The sequence below is a fragment of the Solanum tuberosum genome, unplaced genomic scaffold (assembly GCF_000226075.1).
Source record: "Solanum tuberosum cultivar DM 1-3 516 R44 unplaced genomic scaffold, SolTub_3.0 scf00086, whole genome shotgun sequence".
In the NCBI taxonomy this organism is placed as follows: domain Eukaryota; kingdom Viridiplantae; phylum Streptophyta; class Magnoliopsida; order Solanales; family Solanaceae; genus Solanum; species Solanum tuberosum.
In genome coordinates, this window is record NW_006239010.1 from 126,303 (window position 1) to 133,616 (window position 7,314).

The following is a 7,314-nucleotide window of genomic DNA, read 5'->3' on the forward strand; positions in this document are numbered from 1 at the left end:
TAATTTTGGCCAATATTCAAGTCCTTGGGCCTAATACAACGATAGCCCAATTATGACATCCTTAACCCAACTATATAGTTTGTTTTTAGTATTTTAATCCTCAGTTTACTTGCTTAAATAAGCAATTCTTTGTACAATTTTATTCAGAGAGAGAAATACATAAAATATCTCAAACTTGTTCTTCAAGATTTTCTGTGAAATTTTTGAGAAAATAATCTTATTTGATTGGTTTATTAATTATCTTTTCTAGTAAATTGAACTAAGTAAATTCAAAAATCGGCAACGTTATTTATTATATTCTAAATATGTAGTGTAATATTAGTAACTCAATCTTTATATTTTTTTAAAGAATCTTGACAATTTTTAAAATAATATATGATTAAATGTGAACAGATTTAGAATAAACAAATCAAGAAGTAAAATAAAGAAGAATACTGCAAAGCAAAAACGAAAAAAAACACAAAAGATTATAATTAAGAAAGCTTAATGAAGCAGAACACTTAACGAGGCATGACAAGGCATTTTAATTTAGTGAATTAAGGTTAGTCTTTTTCTTTCTGTTCCACTTTGTTTGTCATCTGTAATTTTCACATATTTATTTCTTCATGTTTTGAATCCCTTAGTAAAAACTTTATTTTCACCACATATAGTGCAATACAACACTTAAATAGTTGCAATCTCATATATATGAATTATAGATTTATAGCCTCTTACAATCATTGTAAATCGGTCCATGTGGATCAAAATGACTTGCAAAGCGACCATATAATATTTGTGGGAAGCATTGAAGATCAAGTACAAAGAGCATGTAAAGACCGGGTTCCGTCGTCATAGAGAAGCCAATGGGAAAATTTTTGGGTCAGAAAACTTTTTCGTAGTAATTTGGATTTTTCCAACCTAGTCCAAATTTGGACGGAATCGGAGTCATTAAGGTGTAGGCAAATGGTAACAATTGGGTGATTTATTTAAAATTTTGATTACATGAGGGGATAGATAACTCGTTAAGGAATCCGTACGGCTTTACGGAATTGAATTCGGGCGATTAGAAATCCCAGAATCGATCTTAGCGTGAATGGTATTTTCTGAGCATCGTTGGTTAGAGGTGTGTTAAATGGGGATTTTGGAATTTTTAAAATAGCTCACTGGTTCGTGCAAGCCGCCTTGGCAGGGATTTTTGCCACTCTGGCGGGGACGCTACAACGGGGTGAGGGCCGCTGTGGCGGGCTCGATGCGACTTAAGGTCGTTAATAAACCCCTAAACGACCTTATTATGAACTTTTCGACTTTTAGAGCTAAGGAACGAACCCAGGCGACTCCTACTCGTTTTTCACCATTCTTAAGGCTAAAGGTAAGCTTTTCACTCCCCGAATCCGATTTTCAATCTGTAGAATGTAGTAGAATGGGTAATTAATGATGGGGGAGGGTTTTGATCTAGAATCTATGGTGGAAACAACCCTAATTGGGATAATTAGGATCATGGGTATGATCTAGGGTTCATAGAATTGTTAGTGATTCGGGTAATTAGTGATTGTTTATTGATTCCCGTGTTATTATGATTATTTGTAGACCAAGAACAAGCGGAACGGATCAGGAAAGGGAAAGATCAAGTTTCTTAGGATTTCAAGATTGTTTCGAGGTAGGTGATGGCTGTGATTCTGTGATTGTGTGATATATGTTTGTTCTTGCTTCATTATGATACTTGCATGTATTTGAATGTTGCATTATTGATCACACTTGATATAAATGAGATAGATATATGATGATTGTCATGAAACCATGACTTAAATGTGTGATCTTGAGGATGTACTTGTGATTGTGATTGTGATGTATTGAATGCATCGGTTGCCACGTTCCAACATAACTAAGTTGGATAGGTTGCACGTTCCGGCATAACAATGGCATCGGTTGCCATGTTTTGGCATAATTATCGGATCGGGTACCACGTTCAGGTATGTTAACTGTTTGGGTTTGGGTTCCATGAAAGGACCAATGATTTGATATAATTGTGTATCTTGAGAAATGTGAAGTTGTTCGTTGTTACTAAATGTTACTAATATTGTATATGTTCGATATATGCATGTGATTATATTATTGTGATGACTTATATATGTTGCACTTAGTGGGATAGCCGCGTGATCCTACCAGTACACTATGGTTATGTACTGATACTGCACTTGCTCTTATTTTTGTTGAGTACAGGGCATCTTCAAGCGACTACTGACAAACCTCGCTTAGGAGATCAGTGATCTTTCGAATTCAAGGGTGAGTCAATTCTTCCAGGCTACCATGGGTTCTCTTTCGTCTATGTCTACCATTTTCGGACTTAGACTATGTACTAGTTAGTTGATTAGTTCATTTGATTGGGGTTGCATCCCTTCTTGTTTAGACTTGTTGAACTTTAGATGTTTTGGTACATTGACTTTCAGGTTCTAGGTTATTTCTTCCGCATTGTTTAGTTCGTTGTTAGACTTTTGTTGGAGTTTATGGGAACTCCTTATTTCTTTCCTTAGTATTTAAATTTCTTTCGTATCCTTAAATGCCTTAGTTTTAGATTAGTTGCTTGGTTTGAGTTGTAGTAGTGGTTCTCCCATCGGAGTGTTAATGTGGGTGCCAATCACGACGATCTGGGTCATGACAAAGTTGGTATCAGATCCTAGGTTCGTTGATCTTGATGTGCCAAAATGATTCTAGTAGAGTCTCGCAGAACGGTACAGGGACGCCTTTACTTTTCTTCGAGAGGCTATAGGACTTTAGGAAATCTCTCTATTTTCTCTTGTCTCCTTTCGTGCTGTAACTTGATTCCAATTGGTATCTATCGATTCGAATTGGTATCTAACATCATTCACTCTTTTGTCCACAGATGGTTAACACTAGGTCTAATGGCGTCAGCCCGTAGCTCCCGTCAATGCTCCAGCTGAGAAATTTGCAGCGAGAGGTCGCGGTCGAGGCAGGAGTAGAGGAAGAGCTAGGGTTATAGGCCGAGAAAAAGTGGCGCCTGCTGGGAATGAGGTACCGGTTGAGAATGCCCTTGTGAATGAGAACCCTTTGGTGCATCGTGAAGAGTTAGAAGAGGATATTGAGGTTGATAATGTTGAGGAGGTTGGACAAGAGGAAGAGGTGCAGACTGAGACTACAAATGTTCCTCTCATAGATCCAGTCTTAGCTCGACAGATCATGTCATTCTTGAAAGGGTTGGTTGGTCCTGGAGTGCTTCCTTCTGCTCAAGCGACTCAAGTTCCTACTAATCCTCATATTGCTAGCATTGCGCCCAAGACGGGTGGAACGAGAGGTAATAATGTTTTCTTCTGTCCTTTGTTGGGTTCTGTTATGACTGGTAATGAGCATGAAATGTTGATTAAGTTTTTGAAGGTAAAGCCTCATGTGTTTCTTGGTTCTGAGAGTGAGGATGCTTATGAGTTCATCTTAGATTGCTATGAGAGGCTTGATAAATTGGGCATTGTTCATCAACATGGGGTTGAGTTTTTTGTCTTTCCAACTTCAAGGTGAGGCCAAGCAGTGGTGGAGAGCTTATATGGAATGCAGATCTTCTACTTTACCTCCACTTACTTGGACTCAATTTCATGCTCTGTTCTTGGAAAAATATGTGCCTAGAACTTTGAGAGATTGTAAGAAAGATGAATGTATGGCTTTGGAACAAAGTGGTACGTCTGTGGCTGCTTAAAAGGCCAAGTTTCACGATTTGTCTAGATATGCTACTCAATTGGTAACTATTGAGGAGAAGAGGATTCTACTTATTTATTAGGGGACTGAATTCTGAGTTGCAAGTACTATTTGTTCATATGACTTCTGCAGAGAGGAGCTTCAATGAGGCTTGGAAAAATATGTGCCTAGAACTTTGAGAGATTGTAAGAAAGATGAATGTATGGCTTTGGAACAAAGTGGTACGTCTGTGGCTGCTTAAAAGGCCAAGTTTCACGATTTGTCTAGATATGCTACTCAATTGGTAACTATTGAGGAGAAGAGGATCTACTTATTTATTAGGGGACTGAATTCTGAGTTGCAAGTACTATTTGTTCATATGACTTCTGCAGAGAGGAGCTTCAATGAGGTAACAGATTATGTTAAGAAAGTGGATGGGGTGAGGCGAGACGGTCAGACTAAGGCATTGGCAAAAAGGGCTAAGATTCCAGGCTACTTTCAAGGTTCTTATTCCAGAGGTTCAGGGAGGCCAACGCTTGCAGCCAAGCCAATTCAGTCCGATATGCCCGCCTCTACAGGTAATTACTCAGGAACTCCATCTCATCATTTTAAGGATAGCCAGAGAGTCGCCCATTCGACGGGTGACAGACCATCTTTTGATCGTACTTGCTACAATTGTGGAGAACCTGGGCATATGAGGAGATTGTCCCCACTTACGTGTATTAGATGTCGTGCAACAGCCTTCTAGAGCAGTGGTACCCGCGTGGAATGGTAATAATGGTAGAGAACGTCCATAAGGTGGGCGAGGAGGTAATCAGCGAGGTCGTGAAGGTAGAGGATATGGTAATGCAGGCAGGGGTAATGCGCAACCAGGCAGGGAAATGGCTTGTCAAGATGATAGGGCTCAATGTTATGCTTTTTCGGGCAAAAATGAGGCAGAGACGTCTGATTCGGTGATCACAGCTACTATTTTTGTTTGTGACCGAATGACTAATGTGTTATTTGATCCAGGTTCTACTTATTCATATGTATCCGTGAGATTTGCCTCAGATTTTGATATGAGTTGTGATTTTCTTAATGCCCTTATTCATGTTTCTACCCCAGTTGGAGAGTCAGTCATAGTTACCCATGTCTATCGTGCATGTCCTATTTTGTTTATGGGTTTTCAGACTTGGGCTGATTTGGTGATTTTGGATATGACTGATTTTGATATAATCTTCGGCATGACTTGGTTGTCCCCCTATTATGTTGTACTAAGTCTGTAACTCTATAAATTTTGGAAAGGGGAAAATCAGAGTGGGAAGGGGTGTACAAGCCTAAGCAAGCTAAGATTATATCCTCCATTCGGGCTAGTAAATTAGTATAGCAGGGTTGTTTGGCTTATTTGGCTCATATTATAGATGTTGAGATTGAAGCTCCATCCATTGGGTCTATTCTTGTGGTGTCAAAATTTAGAGAAGTGTTTCCTAATGACTTGCCTGGTATGCCTCTAGATAGAGATATAGATTTTTGCATTGATTTTGAGTCTGGTACTCGTCCCTTTTCCATCCCTCCATATCGCATGGCTCCAACAGAGTTAAGAGAGCTTAAAAGCTCAAAATCCAAGAGCTTCTTGATAAGGGATTTATTCTTCCTAGTGCTTCCCCATGGGGGTGCTCTAGTTTTGTTGTTAAAGAAAAAAAATGGTAGTATGAGAATATGTATAGATTACCGGCAATTGAATAGGGTCACTATTAAAAACAAGTACCCCTTTGCCTCGAATAGATGATTTTTTTGACCAATTGCAAGGGGCAACAATTTTCTCTAAGATTGATCTAAGATCCGGTTACCATCAATTGAAAATTAGGCCTGAGGATGTGCCCAATACAACATTTAGAACTCACTATGGGCACTATGAGTTTTTGGTTATGTCTTTTGGTTTGACCAATGCGCATGCAGCTTTCATAAGTTTAATGAATGAGGTGTTCAAGCCATTTCATGATTCTTTCGTTATAGTCTTTATTGATGATATTTTGGTTTATTCGAAAAGTAAGGAAAAGCATGCCGACCATCTTCGTATTGTTTTGGGTATTCTAGGGAAGCAAAGATTGTATGCTAAATTTTCTAAATGTGAATTTTGGTTGACTTCGGTTGCATTTTTGGGACATGTAGTTTCAAAATAAGGGGTAATGGTAGATCCTCAAAAGATTAAGGCGGTTAAGAATTGGGTTCGGCCTAGCTCAGTGACAGAAGTTAGGAGTTTTGTGGGGCTCGCCAGCTATTATCGTCATTTTATGAAGAATTTTGCTTCTATTGCTACTCACTTGACTAATTTGACCAAAAAGGAGATACTATTTGAATGGACTGAAAAATGCGAGGAGAGCTTTCAAAAGCTCAAGACTCTCTTGACCACCGCACCTAACCTAGCATTACCAGTGGAAGATAAGGATTTTATTATTTATTGTGATGCTTCACATTCTGATTTGGGTGCTGTGTTGATGCAGGATAAAAATGTTATGCCTCATGTCAATTGAAGGTGCATGAAAGGAATTATCTCACACATGATTTGGAGTTGGCAGCGATAGTGTTTACTCTTAAGATCTGACGACATTACCTCTATAGTGTTAAGTGTGAGGTATTTATCGATTATCGTAGTTTGTAGCATGTGTTCACTCCAAAAGATCTGAATTTAAGACAGCGAAGGTGGATGGAGTTACTTAAAGATTATGATGTGACCATTCAATACCATTCGGGCAAGGCTAATATGGTGGCAGACGCTTTGAGTCAAAAAATGGTGAGTATAGGTAGTTTAGCTTGCTTGAATGTATCCAAGTGACCCTTGGCTAATGAAATTCAGACCTTGGAGTCTAAGTTCATGTATTTGGGCATCTCAGAAAGAAGTGGGTTGTTAGCTAGCATTGAAGTAAGGGTCACATTCATGGATGAGATCAATGCCAAACAATTTGAAGAGGAAAATTTGGAGGAGCTTAAAAAGAAAACTGCTATTGGTAAGGCACAAGAGACCACCCTTGATGCGGATGGTGTGCTCAATTTTAAAGGGAGAATATGTGTTCCTAGAGTAGATGAGTTGATTGAGAAATTGTTGGCAGAGTCTCATGGTTCGTGATATTTTATCCATCCGGGCATAACCAAGATATACCTAGATTTGAAGCGAATTTATTGGTGGCCGGGCATGAAGAAGGACACAGCGGAGTTTGTGGCGAAGTGTACAAAAAATTGTCAACAAGTAAAGTATGAACATCAAAGGCCGCAGTTTTGCTTCAAAGAATGTCAATTCCGGAGTGGAAGTGGGAAAGGATAGCCATGGATTTTGTGGTTGGTCTTCCGAAGACTTTGGAAAAGTTCGATTCTATTTGGGTAGTGATTGGTAAATTGACTAAGTCAGCCCATTTTATTCCGGTAATAATAGATTATAATGCTGAATAATTGGCTAAAGTTTATGTGAAAGAGATAGTGAGGTTGCATGGGGTACCCATCTGTATCATCTCAGACCGCGGTACACAGTTTACCTCCAAGTTTTGGAGGAAGTTACATAATGAATTGGGCACACAACTCACTTGTAGTACAAATTTCCATCCACAGATGGACGGGCAGTCAAAGAGGAATATTCAAGTGCTAGAAGACATGTTGAGGGCATGTGTGATTGATTTTGGA